This window comes from Oncorhynchus gorbuscha, linkage group LG04 (genome assembly GCF_021184085.1).
Source record: "Oncorhynchus gorbuscha isolate QuinsamMale2020 ecotype Even-year linkage group LG04, OgorEven_v1.0, whole genome shotgun sequence".
In the NCBI taxonomy this organism is placed as follows: domain Eukaryota; kingdom Metazoa; phylum Chordata; class Actinopteri; order Salmoniformes; family Salmonidae; genus Oncorhynchus; species Oncorhynchus gorbuscha.
The window spans coordinates 45281453-45302692 of record NC_060176.1 but is presented as its reverse complement, the minus strand read 5'-3'; the positions used below and the strand labels follow the sequence as shown (position 1 = coordinate 45302692).

General features: G+C 41.7%; 1 non-coding gene and 1 pseudogene across 1 annotated transcript; both read right to left on the bottom strand.

The window, feature by feature from the left end:
* Window positions 1–1098: 1098 nt before the first annotated feature.
* Window positions 1099–21240, bottom strand: part of LOC124034138 — a 221369-nt pseudogene continuing 201227 nt past the window's right edge.
* Window positions 15344–15396, bottom strand: LOC124034754. The gene has a single exon (XR_006838641.1). It is a non-coding gene; the product is annotated as a U7 small nuclear RNA (small nuclear RNA).

Below are 21240 nucleotides of genomic sequence, written 5' to 3'. Positions count from 1 at the left end.
ACTTTGTGATCAGAGTGCACCATGGTGGTGGTGGGGTTATGGTATGGGCAGGCATAAGCTACGGACAATGAACACAACTGTATTTTAACTATGGCAATTTGAATGCAAAAAGATACCGTGACGAGATCATGAGGCCCATTGTGGTGCTATTCATCCACCGCCATCACCTCAAGTTTCAGCATGATAAAGCACAACGCCATGTCGCAAGGATCTGTATACAATTCCTGAAAGCTGAAAATGTCCCAGTTCTTCCATGGCCTGCATACACACCAGACATGTCACCCATTGAGCATGTTTGGGATGCTCTGGATCGAAATGTACGTCAGCGTGTTCCAGTTCCTTCCAATATCTAGCAATTTCGCACAGACATTGAAGAGGAGTAGGACAACATTCCACAGGCCACAATCAACAGCCTGATCAACTCAACTTTTCCTGTGACCAACAGATGCATATCTGTATTCCCAGTCATGTGAAATCCATAGATTAGGCCCTAATTACTTTATTTTATTTTAATTGACTGATTTCCTTATATGAACTCTAACTCAGTAAAACCTTAGAAATTGGTACATGTTTCGATGATATTTTTGTTCAGTGTAGGTATGTTGAAATGGTCTTGAACGTTGTCCCTCTCCTCTCCTGCCAGTTTGGGACATTCAATAGAACTGAGTAGGACCTCAACTTCCTCAGGGGCAGACTTATTCCTATGTGCCCTCCACATGACTCATTAGTACTGTATTCTGCAGTGCAGTCTCTTGTGCCCAGGACTGCATGGTATGCAAGAAGTGGGCAGTCAGGGCACTTTTTCTCAGCTGGTATTAAGATAATCAAAATCTAATTGTATGAGCAGCCACAGTGTTCGTTAGAGTTACAGTACAGCCAGAGGATAACTGGGACCAAGCTGGGACCAAGCTAATCATTAAGAGACTTGTGGAAGAAAACAACTTCAGCCATATTATATAAGCAAGGATAAATCAAAAGCATGAAAAGGCAAGCATGTCAGAGATATGTACTCAAACAAAATTACAGTGATGTAGACCTAGTAAAGTGCATGTCATATTGTGTCAACGGTGCACAGTAACCTACTCATACTAAATTTGAGACTTTTCAACTGTACATTTATTTCCAAAAGGCTACATATACATTTGCAAATTCTACTGTACATAAAACATCCAAAATGTCCATAATTATATAGATATAATATACCACAAAGCTGCCCTGGCAATACCAAACATATATGTTTAGCACTAGAAAAGCTCTGCAGCCTATTAAATTATTTAATCTTAAATACTTTTTGAACTAATACTTTTTAAAATGTATATTGGTATGGTTTTGTTTTGTTGCTTTTTTTCATCCCCATCTGTACTTTACAACATTCACCATTTACAGTAGTTAAACAAGGCACAAGAATAGTGACATGAAGCCCAATGCCATGCGTGATGTAAAAATGAGCATTGTAACCTCTAGCTCTGGTACACAGGGTTAGTGTGGCATGATGACACTGAGCCAGCTAATGCCCTGGACCAGAGCTAGGTAACATCCATCTGTGATGTAAATCAGGGTGGAGATTTAGTTACCAGGGTTGTGTCCTAATTGGCACCCTTTTCACTATATACTGCACTACTTTTCACCAGGGCCCATAAGGCTCTAGTCAAAAGTAGTACACATTATAGGGAATAAAGTACCATTTGGGACACCTCCCAGCTCAGGGGACAGTAAATCAGGGGTCCAACAGTAAACTCTTCAGCCAGTGACACAGCAATACTCTAACACAAAGCATAAGTATACAGAGAGTGAGTGTGTGTGTGTGTGTGTTCATGATTCAAAGCTCAGTGGCCCCACTTAACATTTACAAACTTAACTTCAACATTTAATAAGTTGGACATGACTCAGCATTGCTGCATTAAATAAAATAGTTACAATTATGTTTGGTTGTTAAGATGTATTGTATTTTACAGACAAATGCTCTTAATGCAACATCAGCCACTGTTTAGCATTACAACAGCACACTTGCTTCCATTTTTTGTACCACTCTTGCTCACATTAGTACAGGGGAGGAGAATTCAACAACAATTAAAAAACAATCATATTCAAAATGTAAAGCTCACTCACTAATCTGTTCTATAGCCAGCTGGGTTGTATAACGATTAACATTCGATTGATCACTAGAGTATAGCCAATCTGAATAGCAATGTAGGTTTCACTACAACGTAACTTCAGCTCTTCATGATGAGAGCGACAAAAATGGTACATGAATCCGGTCATGTAGCATAAACACTTTTCAGCTCAACACTGTATGTTTTGTGTCCCAAATGGAACCCGATTACCTTTCAAGTGCACTATTCAAAAGTAGCGCACTATTGGGAATAGGGTATCATTTGGGACGCATATTGTTGTATATGAAATTGCATATAACAAACTATGTGCCAACAGTGTTTTAGGTACAGTAGTTCAGAGGAGACTGCAACATGTGTACAATCAACAAGTTGAGCGTCTTTCGTAAAATGAGCAACACTTTCAAAAACTATTCAGATAATTTCAAATCCTTGTTATTATGATCATAATACTATAGCAATGAAAGCAGTGAGTAACTACAAAGGGACATGATCCAAACCTGTAGATGAGAAATCACACTGAACACATACAACAGAAATATGCATAATAACAATGACTTTAAAGTATACATCCGCCCTATGAATTACATCAAGAAAAATAACTATCCATCCTATGAATTACTGTTGCATTCTTTCATTTTTGTTTTAGCTGGATGTCTTTTCTAAACATGTTCAAAACAGTGCCTATTGTTCAGACCAGTAATTCATAACCCCCTGCTTTCCTAGGACATTTAAGATGCGTCCCAATTGGCACCATATTCCCTACATAGTGCACTGCTTTTGTTCAGAGCCCTATGGGCTCCCCTTACTTGTACAGTACAACAGGATGTTAGACATGCATGCTTAGTGTACCAGAAGGGCTTCCATACCATAACACATTCTATCCGCATTGATGTCCTGTGTAGTTGTGAAGTGCTGTGCCTCTGCTGGGAGGCTTGTGTGTGGTGGATAGCTATGCAGCACTTTGACAGGTGTCAATGGTTGGAAGTGGGTGATAAGATGCAGTGTTACACATGGCACAGGGCCAGGAAATGATGTCTTACAACTCCTCCAGATTTCTCCTTCTCCCCCTGGGTGGCCAAACCACAACTCGTGCGCACACACACAAACACATACACACACACAATAGCCTGACACAAAAACATTTATCATCATCGTCAGGGGTTTTGCCATTACAGTAAAACTCATGTTAATCTAATCTGTACCTTTCACATGTTTTTCAGAGTGGTTTCTCCCATTTGATACATGATTTGGAATTGATAACCTAGTCTTCAAATAGGAACGAATACCATACAGATGTCTTACGGTAAATGGGTGTGATATTGGTTCCTTCCCAAATAGCGGACCCTATTACCTATTTAGTGCACTACTTTTCACCAGCGTCCATAGGGCTCTGTCCAGAAGTACTGCACTACATAGGAAATGGGCTTCCATTTGGGCACTGAGGATAGTTTCAACCTCTCGGGATGGGGATGGTGAAGAGCTGTTCCACTCTCTGAAGAGCATTGGTTGGTCCCAACAACAGAATAAGAAAACAAGGGCAACAGAAACTCAATTGAGGGGCAGCCTGACTTAAGAATGGATTGACTAAGAGGAAAATAATGGAGGGAATGGAACACAGAAAGGCAAAACAGATTTACAGTACATCCTCAGAAAAGGGTGGATACAGTATGCACACAGCAATGACAGATTTGATATTTTTTCAGTGGTCATTGTTGTCGGCCATGTTGTTTTGCACTGTGAACAACAATCTCCATCCTATGCATTACGCTTCTGTTGTTGGGATCTATGTAGAAGAAGAATTCCTCTCATAAATCAGCCAGTATACTCTGGGACTGAGTTAGCAGTCTCATGATTGGGTGAGTTCACCCATTCCACACACTGGGTTGCCTGGGCTTCCTGTTCCTAAATGATGTACTAAGTCTGATTCAGGGTCCTCCTGGCTCTTTGCTGCAGTGCTTTTGGAGTGGATCTTGCCAATTTCCTCCAGAGCGCTTGCCAGAGAGTCCAGGTCACCAGTGTCTTGGTGTCGTGCCTCCCACAGGCTCAGTATGACCGCAGAGGGGCTCTGTTGCTTAAGAAAATATGACAGGTTTCTGTAGGGAGAAAGGGGGGGGGGACACTTTTGGTAGACAAAGTGGTCACAGCACACTTAGCAAAGTGAACAACACTGTTGTCTATAGATTTTTTGTCTCCTATGAGACACAACTCTGTTTCAGCAAAGCACTGTTTCCACATCTCTACATCTCAACTGACATGCAATGCTAGTAAGTGTGTATCTGAGAAATGACATACTAGACATGATAAGAGATTTCTTGAAATATCAACGTGAGTAAACTAGTCAACATTTGAGGGGCGAAACGTCCATGTCACATTAGGACTGAATATGTACTGTAGGCCTATGATAAACACTCTGTAGTCCTATTGGGTCGTTTGGGGTAACAACTTGCAATGCGTGTATTACAGTAAGCCATTAGATCCAGTGGAGGGCAGTATTTCACTATAAAACATTGGTTTACCCGTCCCTGCCAAAAGCATCACCCTCTGTGAATGCAGTCATTTCTGTGCCATCAGACTCAATTAAAATCAGCTTAACATGATAAGATATAATATGAGGACAGCTGATTGGGCTCATTTGGAAGCCCAAAAGTCTCAAATACCTTCTGCTGTTTGTTCAAGTAATCATTGAAACATTCAGTGAGACATGATAGACAGTTAGGCTACATCTCAAATGGCACCCTACTCCCTATTTAGTTCCATGGGGCCCTGGTCAAAAGTAGTGCACTACATTGGGAATAGGGGGGTATTTGGGATCACAGCCGTGGACACTCACCTATCTAGATGGAGTTTCTGGGCTAAGAGCTGCCAGTCCTTGCCCTTGGCATTGGCAGTGTCAAAGGTGGCACATATCCTCTGGCGGATGGAGAGGGGGATTTTGAAGGCTTTGGGCCCTGCCTGTGAGGTGACGGTGCAGTCCGTCTGGGTAAAAAATGGGACTGACTCCTTCTTGCTCTACAAGGGAAAAACAGAGCCAAAACACAATGTCACAGGAGTCAAGTTTAATTAAAAATATATTTTATTTAACAAAAAGGCTGTTAGGATACACAGGGCCATCAATAAGTCAGCTCTCATTGATAGCGTCTAGCTACCCTCGGTTTTAAAAAGAAGCATAGGATGCATCCCAAATGGCAAGCTATTCCCTATATATTTCACTACTTTTGACCAGAGCCCTATGGGCCTTGGTCAAAAGTAGTACACCACAGGGAATAGGGAGAGACAACCACTGCAGACTCCTGAGAACAGGATGTTCAGCTAGTGACAGCAGAGGACACAGACTTCACTAAGGTTAAATAAAGGTTGTGTGGATTGTGGAAGTAAAAAGTCATCCACACACGAAGAGCCAGGCTCACCTCCGCCACGGACGTATAGACCTGCAGAATCTGCTCATGACCTTTGACCTGGCGCACGCTGATCTTGCAGGAGAGCTGGGTGGTGGTGGGGCTGTTTCTCTCCAGGGAGAAGGCACAGTGCAGGGGCTTCTGATTGCTGCACCACACTTGGGAAAAGGAGAATTCCTGCAGCCAGGCACACAAAGAGAGAATTATGTATGGAAGTAATAAACATTTGTACTGGGGGGGGGGGGTTCATTTCCCACTTAATTCTGATAATGGATGTCGGATCGCGGGCTAAATATTACACACAATATGCGAGACCGAGGGAATGACGAACGGGAAAATTATTGCCTTTGATGTTTAATACATTTCAGCAGTGGGCACCTCTGTAGGGAAATCCGTGACCTCCTGCACACTTCCATCTTCCATCTCTGCATAATAAAGTCACCAGTAAACGAGTCACAGTGATGGGCTGCCTCCCAAATGGAACCCTATCCCCTATACAGTGTACTACTTATCCTCTACAGGATGGGTGTCCCTAAACTGGGACGGTTGTTGCTAACGTGCACTAATGTGACTAGAATGACGTTGTATACAACAGCCAACTTTACGGGATATAGACATGTCTTATATGGGCAGAAAGCTTAAATTCCTGTTACTCTAACTGCCTAGTCCAATTAACAGTAGCTAAAAAAAATAAATACCATGTTATTGTTTGAGGAGAGTGCACAACAACAAAAAAACTTCTATCACGGCAACTGGTTTGATACAATCACCTCTGAAGGTAAAGCATGTGCTTACATTCAGTAATCTTGCTCTGAGTTGTCATCCTGAGGGTCCCAGGGATAAAATGTAGCATAGTTTTGTTTGATAAAATCTATTTTTATGTTCAAATGTAGGAACTGGGGTCTACAGTTTGACCCCACTGCTGTCTCTGGCTCCACACCCACCCCGACAGGCCATCTAGATGTGTGAAAGTTAGTGTATAAGCTAATGATCCACCATGTATGACATTCCTGGGAGTGTGTAAACTGAACATTTTTATTACCATAGCATTTTTGTATGTTCTCTATAGTTATGTACTTGAAAATATATCAATTGACCAAACCTTTGGCAGACTTGATACAAAATATGATGCAGTAATGTAATTCTTCACTGGATCAGCCTGAAACTTAGCAAACACACTGCTGCCATCTGGTGGTCAAAATTACACCTAGACTCCAATCAATGTATGGCCTTTCTCTTGCATTTCAAAGATGATGAAAAAAAGTTTTTTTTTGTTTGTATTATCTTTTACCAGATCTAATGTGCTATATTATCCTACATTTATTTCACATTTGCACAAAAGGTATGTTGTTCTGCCCCTGAACAGGCAGTTAACCCACTGTTCCTAGGCTGTCATTGAAAATAAGAATTTGTTCTTAACTGACTTGCCTAGTTAAATTAAAAAATTTAAAAAATCATTGCTTCAGGTCCTGAGCTGCAGGCAGTTTGACTTGGGTGTCATTTTAGGTGAAAATTGAAAAAAAGAGTATGATCCCAGTGGGCTCTGGTCAATAGTAGTGCACCATATAGGGAACAGGGTGCCATTTGATATGTAACCATGGCAATAGGGACACTAGCTAACTGTACAGTAAAAAAAAACAGCCTAGTGTGCCTAAAGAGAACTTAACCCCTTAGCCTTGATCATCTGATCCTCCCCGATGTGGGATGGATGTGTCAGATAATGGTGCACAGGGGAATGATGGACGTGGAGAGGCCAGGTACTCTAGCAGTAAAATAAAAAATAAAAAGCTAACTTGATGTATGGGCCAGGCAAGAGCCATTACTCTCCAACTGCCCTTTGAATGGGGGAGGTTCATAGAGGCAGTCTCCTTCCAAAGATCATCATAAATAAGCCAAGAGGAGGTGTCTGTCTGACGGTCTGTGTGAGACACGCTACCCTACTTCCTCACCCCTCACAGATGTATGGGGGCAATGCAGTGTGCACACACAGTTACCAATTAAGGTAAACAACCTCCTGTAAAAATGGCAGTCTGGTTGTAACCAAACATTTTGTTAACCATCTGGCAATTTATAACACATATAACTTTCTATCAGTGGTGTAAAGTACTTTTAAAAATACTTTAAAGTACTAATTCAGCAGTTTTTGGGGGTATGTGGTCTTTATTATTTATATTTTTGACAACTGTTACTTTTACTTCACTACATTCCTAAAAAATAGATATATATTTCACCATACATTTTCCCTGACACCCAAAAGTACTCATTACATGTTGAATGCCTCTGATCTGGTAGACTCACTAAACACAAATGCACCATATGTAAATGTTGTGTGTTGGAGTGTACCCCTGGCTATCCATACATTTTTAAAACAATAAAATGGTGCCATCTGCTTTGCTTAATATAAGGAATTTTAAATCATGTATACTTTCACTCTTATTTTAGAAATTACATTTACTTTTGATACTTAAGTATATTTAGAACCAAATACTTTTACTCTAGTAGTATTTTACTGGGTGGCTTTCACTTTTACTTGAATAACTTTCTAGTTAAGGTATCTATACTTTTACTCAAGTATAACAATTGGGTACTTTTTCCACCACTGCTTTCTATGCTAAGATTTGCAGTTTCTGAAAATCTTTAGTGCTCAAAACTTTAGGGTAAGGCAGAACAAGATAATGTCCCTATCTGGAAGTACCAAACAGTCTACATTTGTACGCCAAGAGTGCTTTAACAATACCTGACATCTGGTAAAGAGTTTGAAGTTCCAGTTTCAACAGTCTCTGAAACGATTCAGTGCGAAACGCTTTAGGGTAAGGCAGAAGTCGATAATGTCTTACAGTGTCTAGTTCTGATTAGACTGACACAATTCTTCCTGAAACTTACAACTGACACAAGTCCTGCTGAGACAGAGACTGTCATAACATGTACATCATAACGTCTACATCTCTAAGTAGTTAAAGTCTAAAACAGTTACCTGACACGTAGTAAAGGGTTTGATGCTCCATAGAAATTGTGGGACATCCTGGATGTAGACCTGGAGGCTGAAGGTGTTCCCTCTGAAAGGCAGCATCTTAGGTTCCTCCAGGAGCTGTCCTCCTCTACTGGTCTCTGTGGCCACCACTCCCTGGAGGGAGTGAGGGACCGGAGAGTCAGTCGGCCAGTTCTCTTTACCACCACAGTTCACTTCTGCTTCCAACCACAAATCCTCACAAAACCTGATCATTTTCTAAAGTTAAGAGAAATTACATGAAATACTAGAAAACAATTCTCATTAGTAGCCAGCTATATTAAATATGGAACCACAATACAAGATTGAAGTCTCAATTTAATGCATTGGATGAGCATGTATCGGCTAACATCCATCCCCAAAATTGTATTTGAAATAATGAAAGTGCCTTTTGATTTGAGGCTGTAAGGTATTCATCTGTCACCATTGTTCTGCTCCTGTGGGACGTTTAATGTATGAGCGGTCTATTCTCAGACATCTCAATGCCAAAGAGAAGCGACAAAAGAAACAGAGGGATGACTAACACCATGCCACGCTGACTGCTTGTGACTGTTTGTTTGCATTTGTGTTAGGGCTGTGACGGTCATGGAATTTTGGATGACGGTAATTGGCCAGCCAAATGACTGCGGTCTCCGTAGTAGCAAATAGATATATAGGTACAGTGAATTCTGAAAGTATTCAGACCCTTCGTTACAGCCTTATTCTAAAATTGTACAAGTATTTTTTTCCCTCATCAATCTACACTCAAAACCCCATAATGACAAAGCAAAAACAGGTTTTTAGACATTTTGCAAAAAACAGAAATAGCTTATTTACCTAAGTATTCAGACCCTTTGATATGAGACTCGAACCTGATGGTCGCTCTGACAGAGCTCCAGAGGTCCTATGTGGAGATGAGAGAACCTTCCAGAAGGACAACAATCTCTGCAGCACTCCACCGATCAGGACTTTATGGTGGAGTGGCCAGACGGAATCCACACCTCAGTAAAAGGCGCATGACAGCCCGCTTGGAGTTTGCCAAAAGGCACCTAAAGGACTCAGACCATGAGAAACAAGATTCTCTGGTCTGATGAAACCAAGATTTAACTCGTCACGGTTAAGCGTGGTGGTGGAAGCATTATGCTGTGGGGATGTTTTTCAGCGGCAAGGACTGGGAGACTAGCCAGGATCGAGGCAAAATTAATGGAGCAAAGTACAGGGAGATCCTTGACGAAACCCTAATCCAGAGCACTCAAGACCTCAGACACTAAGCACACAGCCAACACAATGCAGGAGTGGCTTCGGGACAAGTCTCTGAATGTCCTTGAGTGGCCCAGCCAGAGCCCAGACTTGAACCCAATCGAACATCTCTGGAGAGACCTGAAAATAGTTGTGCAGCAACACTCCCCAGCCAACCTGACAGAGCTTGAGAGGATCTTCAGAGAATAATGGGATAAACTCCCCAAATACAGGTGTGCCAAGCTTGCAGCATCATACCCAAGAAGACCCGAGGCTGTAATCGCTGTCAAATATGCTTCAACAAAGTACTGAGTAAAGGGTCTGAGTACTTATGTAAATGTGATAAAGTTTGTATTTTTTCTTTGCAAAAATTTAAAAAAGCCTGTTTTTGCTTTGTCATTATTGGGTATTCTGTGTAGATTGATGAGGAAGAAAAAAAATAATTGAATCAATTTTAGAATAAGGCTGTAACGTCACAAAATGTGGAAAAAGTCAAGGGGTCTGAATACTTTCTGAATGCACTGGATAGGGAGACACATTTTCTCCTTTCCTCCGCTCCTGACTGCATGTGCTGCCATAGAAATAGAATCGATAGAATGGGTATCCCCATTCAAGTCAATGATGGCATAAAGTGTGGACTGCCTGCCATTGCGAGTGTACCCATACAGAGAGGAAGAGGCGAAACGAGACGTTTTACTCCGTTCAAAAGTATTATTTTTTGTGTTGAGGCCAACGAGTTTCGAATAGAATTTAGGTTGTTGCGAATGCACTGATATACATGGCATATCGGCAACTTACCCAAAAACAACTTTATATCGGAGTTGTGCCTGCTGTCATTACATAGATAGAGGACTCATCATGGATATAACTCATTTTAGCATGGATATTACAATTGAGGGCTTCCACAATTTTAAAGAGTTGGGACTTGTGAGCTAACAGCCAATGAGCTGGGAGAAAACAGCCAATGAAGAACAAGAAAATGGACTCATTTAAAATGGAGATAGCCTCAATGGTGCTGTCCATACTGTCACAGACACTATAATGGCACAGGCAAGCATTTTGCTACACTCACAATAACATCTGCTAACCATGTGTATGTGACCAATATAATTTGATTTGATTTGATACACAGATTAGTCCTCTATTTATCTTGGCCTGTTCTTCATACTCTTATCTGTGCTCTCATTTGCTAGAATGGTCCTACCTGATCTCACCTCCTCCCGCCTCCCGTCTTTGAGGACATGCATTTCCATTGTTAGAGCAGTTACTTGACTATCTTGTCAATCTAATAGAACATCTTTGACCCATAGGAGCAAAGCAGGAAGCACAAGCAGGAAGTAAAAGCAGGAAGTGTACCCATCAATATGTGCTGTGATTTGTTGATTCAACTCAACTGACATTACAAAAAAATACATTCCATTACACGAGCTACATCAGTTGTCATTTGAATTAACATTTAATCCTATCCGATCAGATAACCTGATCTGCAGGACGAAAGTTTTCTATTAAAATCAAATTTAAAATCCATAAAATAATTTTTAGGATACATCATGGCCATTTTCTTTGACCTTTTGAGAAATGACACCCTTCCACTGCTACATTTCCTCTTCCCCTGCATTAATATCAGCATTGCTTGAGCAAATGGTATTCCTCTGTAATTCTGTAATCTGTATTCCCTATGCAGACTAGGTTGTGTGCTAGCCCCATCCTCATATTTTATGGCAACTGAAGCCAGAGTAAGAGCTACATTTTGCACTGAAATGACACCCTTAATATTATTATCAGGAGCATCCTGTTGATCTAAATCTAGGATATGACCGGTGATTGACTCTGTCCGTCTACAGCCAGAACTTGAACAACATGAAGCAGAGTGAGTGTGATTGTAGCCGACAGAGACCCAGAGGACAGAGGGGGCTGGCATCTGCTCGGCAGGCTGCGCTGGGGACGGATTCATAAACCAAATCCAAAAAGCATTTTAAACCCAGCTGTCAGTGACTTCTGGTAAATCACAGGAACACAAGCAGGGGCTGAGTCACTCTTGAGGCCTATTCTGTTCTGATCACTTCTGTTCTGTTTTATGTTTCTTGGGTGAACTGAGGCAGTTGATTTCCCTGATGCTAGATGATGAGATATCAATACAGACATTCACATGCTTTATTGAATTATATGACCGAATGATTGGAAGGCTAACCCGTAAATATCCATGTTTGTGAGGGACTTGATTCTCTTCTATCATCTGCCGCCTAAGCACTGCCATCAATACTGCGATTCAGATGATTGCCCAAGAGCAAACTGCAATCAATGAAAAGAATGAACCAAGCAAAGGAAAACAACGTGTGCGTATGCATTATGCAACCACCAGCAAATACACCTATTATTCAACAGTATTTCTTATATTCCACTGCTGACAAACAGGCATTGCGTGACAAAAATGGATGATAATGACCTAATCTCAAATTGACCCCTAATAGCTCTACCTTGGAAGATCCCCATATTGCTTATACCAATCAAATCCTCTCAGATCTCCACAAATGCATAGGGCACATTGGTCGATTTATGGTGCAGAGCCCCTTCCTGTTTACCTGAAAGGCGTATGGCGTGTCGTCCACACAGTACACTCTGAGGCTGTAGTGCATGGGTGTGGCCCCCATGCTGCCAAACACTGCTAGCTTCAGCCTCTTCACGGCTGCCTGAGTGAGTGGTTCACCAACCAGGGCATAGGAGCCAGGCTGGTCCAGCAGCAGGTGGCAGCTACTGGAGTCCATCAGGCAGTAACAGAATGTTGACTCATCCTCTACTGACATCACTTCCTGTGACAGGGAACACAGAACACAGGCCGGTTTGGCAACAGAGGATGATAAGACAATTGCATGAAGCATCATTACATTTGATTACATTGAGAAGAAATACTATAATTATGCAATTGTGCTATGTGTGGATGTGTATTTGTTCAGCATCTTTTATAGTGGTGTGTCATCATGGGAGCATTTGAATGTTTGGTTCAATGAATATAATTGAAGTGCTTTTTTAAACGGGTTTCCGAGGTAGATGAGATGGTAACATCTCAGAACACAGATACGTCATCATGAACAACAGCAGTAGTTGGGAAATCCCTTTTATTATTTTAAACTACAATAATGGAATCAGTCGTTTTTATCATCCCAGCCAGCTACCATAATTATATCCCACATTATCTCCCTCTAAAACAGCTGTGTTCACTTCAAATAAAATAAAAAAACAGTGAGAAAATTGGAGACATACAAAGCTACATCATTTACACAAATGAGAAGTAATGAAGGGCCAAGGAAGGCGTGATGGTTAGTAGCTACCAATTTCGCTGTCTCTTGTTATTGCGTGTTGAACCTTTGGTCGCAGAGTCGGTTAATGAGATGCAAGGCTTAGCTACAGTATGTCAATTACACACCTGTACCATCCTCAGCTAGAATGACCTCCAGGGAGTCTGCAGGGTATGAAATCTGCAGCGGTGCATGTTGTATATCCAAGAGAGATTATAGACTTGGTCCCAAATGGCACCATAGGGATCAGGTCAAAAGTAGTGCACTACATGTGAATAGCTATTTGGGATATACCCATAGAAAAGGGCAAGAGACAAAAATGGTGTATATGAATGGTGGGGTCAGGAGGCAGCCTGTAATTGAGACAAAGATCCCTGCCACCCATTCCCATTGTTTCCTTGCCTGGGGTAAGCAAGCCAGTGATACATGCAAGGACTGCTACAACCTCTTGTATAGTTAATTGCCTTACATAGGGCACACAGCCCACTTCCATTGGTTGTAACAGCATTATATAGGACAGAGTGGGTGCAGGAGCAAATCCAGAGGCTGCTAATATTCTAAATAACAACCCTGTTTTAATCACCGACACCACATAGCATAACAGCCTGGGGCAGAACTACAATATTCATTATTCTGACCCCCTGTTCAGTCTGCCAAAACGTGGTCAGATGTACAATTATATTACTGCCTGCCTGGAAATGCTCTTAATTATTTTCTTTTACACTTGTTTTGTTCAAAAACACAGTTTCATGAACAAATCACTCTAAGTGAGGGAGGGCATTGCCTACAGAGCCTCTGGGTTGTGTATTAACCTCTTGGGAATGTACAATAAGTTATATACTGTAGAAAGCTCTTTTTTAGACAACAAAATAATATTAGACATTCCTAAGGCGAACAGTACACACGGGGGGAAAAAAAAACAAGAATGCTGAAATATCTCAACTAAGCCTACTACTAGCAACTTTGCATGAGAAGAAACAAACACTATGGCTTTGGGGTGTAGGCCATGGTATCTTAACAACGGTGTTGAGAAATACAAAAGGTAACAAACCAACGTCTAACAATTACTGAAAAAGCCAGTGAATGGCAGGTGGGCTGATTCACGTGTCTGTTTAGTGAACATGTCCTGAGAAGTGGGAGGTGTTTAGAAAGCAGGGCAGGCAGAGGCATCACAAATGGCACCCTATTCCCTATATAGTGCAACACTTTTGACCAGGGCCCATAGTTAAAAAATAGGGCACTACATAGGGAAAAGGGTGCCATTTGGGACACATTCGGCAAGTCCAGGTCAGATGGGAGGCCATTTCCATGACTCTTCCCCTGATTGCCTCACGTCCACACCCATTTCAGTGTGTCCATCCAGAATCCACCAATCAATACTTCCGATGTCTAACGGGCCCTTTTGCCCTGTCGTTACCCCGTCTGACTGACACAAGCAATGTGTTTCCTCTGCTATTACATGCTGTAATTGTTTTGTTTTTTTCTCCAGCGCTCTCAACGTTATTCCCCTCAGGCCGGCTGTTGTTCCCCTCAAGCAGGCTGTTGGATCCACAGTGACCGTAAGCCTTTGTGTGAGTCACAAATGGCACCCTATTCCCTATATTAAAGTGCAGTACTTTTGACCAGATCCCTATGGGCCCTGGTTAAAGGTAGTGCACTACGTAGGAATTGAGTGCAGTTTGGGACGCATCCTTTAGCAATGCCCTGCGCCACACCCTATGCTCTCAAGAGCCTTTTCACACTTTAGACACACACATCTCAACAGGCACATCACAAAAAGGCTCGCTGGAACATTGTCCCTCACAAAAGAGAGATACAGAGGTCAGGAAATTAAAAGAGCTGATGGAACAAACTGTGTTGAGGTGTCAAGGGAAAATACAACCTCTATCTGGGAATATCTTTGACCAGTTAAAAACACACTGCCCCCAGGGTTATAGAATAAAAAATAAACAATAACATAGGGCCTGCCCACATGAAAAGAATACTACAATGTATACTATGGTAGGAATACTATGGTATTCACTGTAGTGTTTTTTCAGACTTTACTGTAGTATTCACTGTTGTGTCTGAAGTGTGAAAAGGCTATTGAGGGCAAAGGGTGCGGAGCAGGGCATTGCTCAAGGATCCACCCCAAATGGCACTCAATTCATACATATGGGCCCTGGTCAAAAGTAGTGCACTTTTTAGGGAATATTATACTATAGTATTTACTGTACAGTATACTACAGTCTGCAAAAACACTAGTGTTTTTGGGGACATTACTGTAGTATTTCCCAAACAGTTTTTGTTTTATTATCTTTGACTTAAAACTGGGGGGGCTTTCTCCTAGAGGAAACCTACTGGAGAAATACTAAAAGAGCACATTTTCAGGTAGTTCAGTTTCTGCTCTTTCTATAACCTGTAAGAAACACAATATATGGTCTATACTTGGCATGTGGGTTTCTCATTTAAAGATGGCACAAATTGCAGTATGGGGGAGGGGGGGTGGGCAGGGTATATGCAAATGAAATACAGAAGTATTTACTATAGTAAAAAAATGTTTTGCGTACATTTCTGTATTATTTAATGGTGTTTTTTGTCGATAATACTAGTATTTACTATAGTATTCTACAGTATACCACACAAGTATATACTAAGTACTACACATGATCGAGGTAGTATTCTATAGTAAACTGTAGTATTTTCTTATGTGGGTGAGTAACTGGCCCAGAGAGCACAGAGTTATTTATGGTTAAAGGGGCTTCTCTTACCTCCCAACTGTTGTCCTGTGTTTTCCTCTTCAGTTGGATGTTCCAGTTCTCAGTGTCAACCTCTGCACAGTGAGCTATCGTCATAGCAACAGGACTGGAGAGGTCTAGGCCTAGAGGACCATAGGTGACCTCTGGTCCTAGTAGGATCTCACAGCCTTCCTCCGTCTGGAAACTGAAAAACACTAATTGTCGTTGGTTGATTCTGAAAAGACGCTATTCAACTAACTGTAGCTACAGGTATAATGTATTTGATAAAATGTGGTCAAATATTTAATGGAGGGGGGCCTTCCATGTCTAAGGCACTGGGTTCGAGCTCAGGCTCTGCCACAGCCAGCCGCGACCGGGAGGCTCATGGGGCGACGCACAATTGGCCCAGCGTCGTCTGGGTTAGGGAGGGTTTGGCCGGCAGGGATATCCTTGTCTCATGTGTATGGTGTTTCATCCAACACATAGGTGCGGCTGGCTTCCGGGTTGGATGTGCGTTGTGTCAAGAAGCAGAGTGGCTTGGTTGGGTTGTGTTTCGGAGGATGCATGGCTCTCGACCTTCGCCTCTCCCGAGTCCGTATGGGAGTTGCAGCGACGAGACGGTAACTACTACCAATTGGAAACCATAAATTGGGGAGAGAAAGGGGTAAAATAATACAAATTTAAACATATAATAAATATATAAATATATAAGAAATTAATATATATATATATATTTAATGGATTTGCAAATTTAAGGTACTACTAAATGAACATTGTTTAGTAGTACATCGTTATAAGACTAAAAACAACTGAAATGCTAACTCTACATAATCGACTTAAGACATGAATCTATTCCCCATGTAAAACAGGGACATATTTTAGATCATGTATGTTAAGGCCTTGAGTGTGGACCAATAATAGTCTTATAAAGGGATCTGTGTGCCGGTCGGTCGCTGATGAATTTGCATATTCATCAGCCTTGTGTTTATCATCTTGGAGTCATTATCTTTCCATCGCTCCTTGTGGTGGTACTGCATGAAATCAAAGCAATTAATGAAGGAAAACGAATGAGGGCGGTGGACAGTCATGCAAATTCACAAACAGCATAACGACACAGAGAGCAGCCTGCAGGTGTTTGGTTCCCGGATTCCCTGCTAGAGACAGAGTCATAAAGTCAGAATATGATTTACCTTAAAAATGGATGGTGTATTCATTAAAAAAGGGCTGACAATAAATAGCATCTTCAGGTTGTGTTGCCAGGGGGGGTAGGAAGGGTAGGCGGTGGTTTGAAAAGGCCAAGGAAGATCAAGGCAGTGCAGCGAAACGCCTTCGCAAAGCTCTCTAAGCTCATATCAGTCATCAAAGATCTGAGAACTGTGAATTGTCAAGATTTCCTCCACTGAATAAAAACTGATTTAGGCTATATCCAGATCCTTGAGTGATTGAGCGAGTGAGTGAGGTGGAAAGTTCACCGCGTCAAGATGCAGTGTGACTTTAAACAAATAACCCAAGGCATAAACAATGACAGAAATAATATTGGGGCAGATAAAAACTTCATTATTTCAGTAAGATTGCCACATACAGTACCAGTCAAACGTTTGGACACACCTACACATTACAGGGATTTTTCTTTATTTGTACTATTTTCTACATTGTAGAATAATAGCAAAGACATCAAAACTATGAAATAACACATATGGAATCATGTAGTAACCAAAATAATGAAAAGTGATGTAACAAATCCAAATATATTTGATATTTTTCAAAGTAGCCGCCTATTACAGTACCTTGATGTCAGCTTTGGAGGTGTTTCCAAAGCTGTCCTTGATGACACAGTAGGTGTGTCCAAACTTTTGACTGGTAATGTGCTCTCGTGTGGATTGCCCAACAATGGTTAAGATCTTTCATGATTCACTTCTCACAGTCAATGTATACTGTACAATACAGACACCTTTCAGACGTCCCAAACATTTTCAACATCTGAACCAGTCAGTACATCTATTGATAAAACATAATATATATGTTTCATTTCATTGACTTGCAGTTACATGATTGTGAATACGCTAGTAAAATACACTAATAAATAGCAATAAAATATGTGATTGCATATTCAGTGCTGACGATGACTATTTCTATTCATATAACCTTCACCTCACACAGTTAACCTGTACCTGTTTTATACAGAGGAGAGCTCACTGCTCACGTCAATCACCGTGCTGTTTTAATAGTAGCCCTGGCTGGTTTTTGAATGGTCCAGCGAGAGTTCTGACGATCCTTTAGTCAACAACGAAGAGCCTGATCACACATTCAACGGCAAGAGTAGCTAAGCAAGGTACAGATTAGCTGGACTTTAAGTAGCTGCCTACCACTTATGACTGAGAGGAGTCTAGAAGCAGCAGCACCTAAAAGAAGAAGTGCCTCTGGCTCTTATCCTGGCTGAGTCCGAAATGGTACCCTCTTCTGTTTATAGTGCACTACTTTTGACCAGGGCCCATAAGTCTCTGGTCAAAAGTCGTTTGCTATATATGGAATGGGGTGCCATTTGGGACGGACTCCTCTCTTTTTCAATTCCACTTGTCATCATCATGAAGGGTCCTGTACCAACGTACGGCTCGGCTTCCTCCCTGGCCCTAGATGAGGTGCATTACTCAAAGTGACTGATGACTCACTCTTCAGGGACTGGGGAGCCATGCAAAGTGGCCTATTGGGCCACGACGCCACAGAGAGAGCGGAGGCAGCGTGGGGCTTAATAAATGCACACATTAACATGCTCCATTAGCTTCACCTTTATTTGCTTGTACTCTCCTACCTGCCTGTCCAACTGGGTTTTTGTAAATTTTTTAAGGCGACGCATAGGCACATGTTATGGGCAGAGAATGGGGACATTCATCACGTTGGTACCAAAGAGTGAAAGCTGTACGTTATGGACTACAATTGGCTGCACATACCAAGCCATGATTTAATGTTTCATCTATCCCTTTTAGCCTCTCTCTTTCTCGAATAAAGAAATGTGTACAGTTAAATTAAATGAACATTTACATTACTAAATGACATCTTTGAAGTACTTGTTTTACTCAGGAGCTCAAGAGAATGAGGGATACTAAGATATAAACTGGACAACCATATTCTCTCCCTGTGGCATTCAAAATGAATGCTATGTTGAAACCATTACAATAGTCCCTGCCAGAGACAGTCAGGGACATCCCACCTGCAGATCGAATGGACAAATGACCCGAGGGGGCTTAGGAGAGCTCACAAATCTTTCCAAAATGGCACTATTCGCTATATACAGTAGTGAGACTACTTTTGTCCAGAGTCTTATGGGTCTTGGTCAAAAGTAGTCTCCCTAAAACGGGAAAGGGGGCACAGCCACAGTCTGTCCCTGTGGGGTGTTATTGAGGCTAACTAGAAGGTACAGTGGCCGGGCAGGGGAGCCATGTCATCCTCAAGTGGGTGAGATGTATTGCACAGCCCGGCCATGACCGCATTCCCACACCATCTTGGCAGAGCCAAGGAGAAAACACCTGGCATCCAGAACTTCAGCAAAGAACATTTCGAATGTAGGTCTTTAAATTCACAAGTTGTTGTAGGAATGTGGGTGTACAAAACAGGTGGCTCTAGCTTTGAAATACAAACAGATCTTTTTTTGTTTGTTAGACCAACACCAACTCAAACTCCACACATCAACACTTTACCTATTTGAAGTAAGCTAGACTAAATGAATCAAGACTACATTGGGAATAAATCCACATTGCTCCACATGAGCTGCACTTTCTGTGTTGCACATGAGAGATCAAAGCTGGAATATCACCCGCGAGGTCACAGTGGAAATGATCAGCCTGATCTTGCCACCTAAATGATTCGCGTGGAGAGTGCTAGATAATCTGTGGTGGTCGCTGGGTCCATCTGCCAGAGACCTCCGTATTTATAACGTTTTTAACTCATGAGGCTAAAACAGGTGAGGAAGGGTGAACAAGTAGCATTGTTCAGCTGATAAAGAATGGTAAGGCTTGATGATGAAAGATGAGGAAGTAGAGAGCGACTGACATACAGATAGATGGTCACGAGATCTGCTCTCACCTGGACTCTCCCTGATTTATCACCATGTACATCTCCCAGGAAGTGTCCTCAGTGATCGCACCATGGGGAACCAGCAGGCTGACTCCTGCAAGACACAACAACAGAGTCAACAACGATAACAACAAAACACTAAATATATCTTTGAGATGCCTGTGTATTCTATACTGAACAAAAATATAAACGGAACATGCAACAATTACAAAATGCTATTAAGTTACAGTTCATATAAGGAAATCATTAAATTGAAAGAAGGTTTGAAAGAATTGAAAGAAGATTTCACATGACTGGGTAGGAGTGCAGCCATGGATGGGTCTGGGAGGGCATAGGGCCACCCACTTGAGAGAAAGGACCAGCCACTGTGGAGCCCTGCCAATCAGAATGAGTTTCCCCCCACAAAAGGGCTTTATTATAGACAGAAATACTCTTCAGTTTCATCAGCTATACAGGTGGCTGGTCTCAGACGATCCCGCAGATGAAGAAGCCGGATGTGGAAGTCCTGGACTGCCATGGTTACACATTGTATGCGGTTATGAGGCCGGTTGATTGCCAAATTCTCTAAAACAATGTTGGAGGTGGCTTATGGTAGAGAAATGAATATTCAATTCTCTGGCAACAGCTCTGGTGGAAATTCCTGCAGTCAGCATGCCAATTACACACTCCCTCAAAACATGAGACATCTGTGGGATTGTGTTGTATGACAAAACCGCACATTTTAGAGTGTCCTTTTATTGTCCACAGCACAAGGTGCACTTGTGTAATGATCATGCTGTTTAATCAGCTTCTTGATATGGCACACTTGTCAGGTGGATTGATTATCTTCATATGGCTGCAGGGGCAGTATTGAGTAGCTTGGATGAAAAGGTGCCCATTGTAAACGGCCAGCTCCTCAGTCTCACTTGCTAATATATGCATATTATTATTTGTATTGAATAGAAAACACTCTAAACTTTCCAAAACTGTCGTAAAAATTGTCTGTGAGTATAACAGAACTGATATTGCAGGTGAAACCCTGAGGAAAATCAAAACAGGAAGTGGCTTCTATTTTGAAAACTCCATGTTCCATAGCCTCCCTTTGCTGGATTTAAAGGGATATGAACCAGATTCCTTTTCCTATCGCTTCCTCGAGGTGTCAACAGTCTTCAGCATAGTTTCAGGCTTTTATTTTGAAAAATGAGCCAGAACGATAACATCGCGTCAAGTGGTCACATGAGTTTTGCTCGCGCAACAGCGTTTGGGCAGCCATTGCTTTTCCCTCTCCTACTGTGAAAGACATTTGCGATTGATATATTATCGATTATATATTTTAAAAACAACCTGAGGATTGATTATAAAACATGTTTCTGTGGACATTATGGAAACTATTTGGAATTTTCGTCTGCGTTGTTGTGACCGCTCTTTCCTGTGGATTTCTGA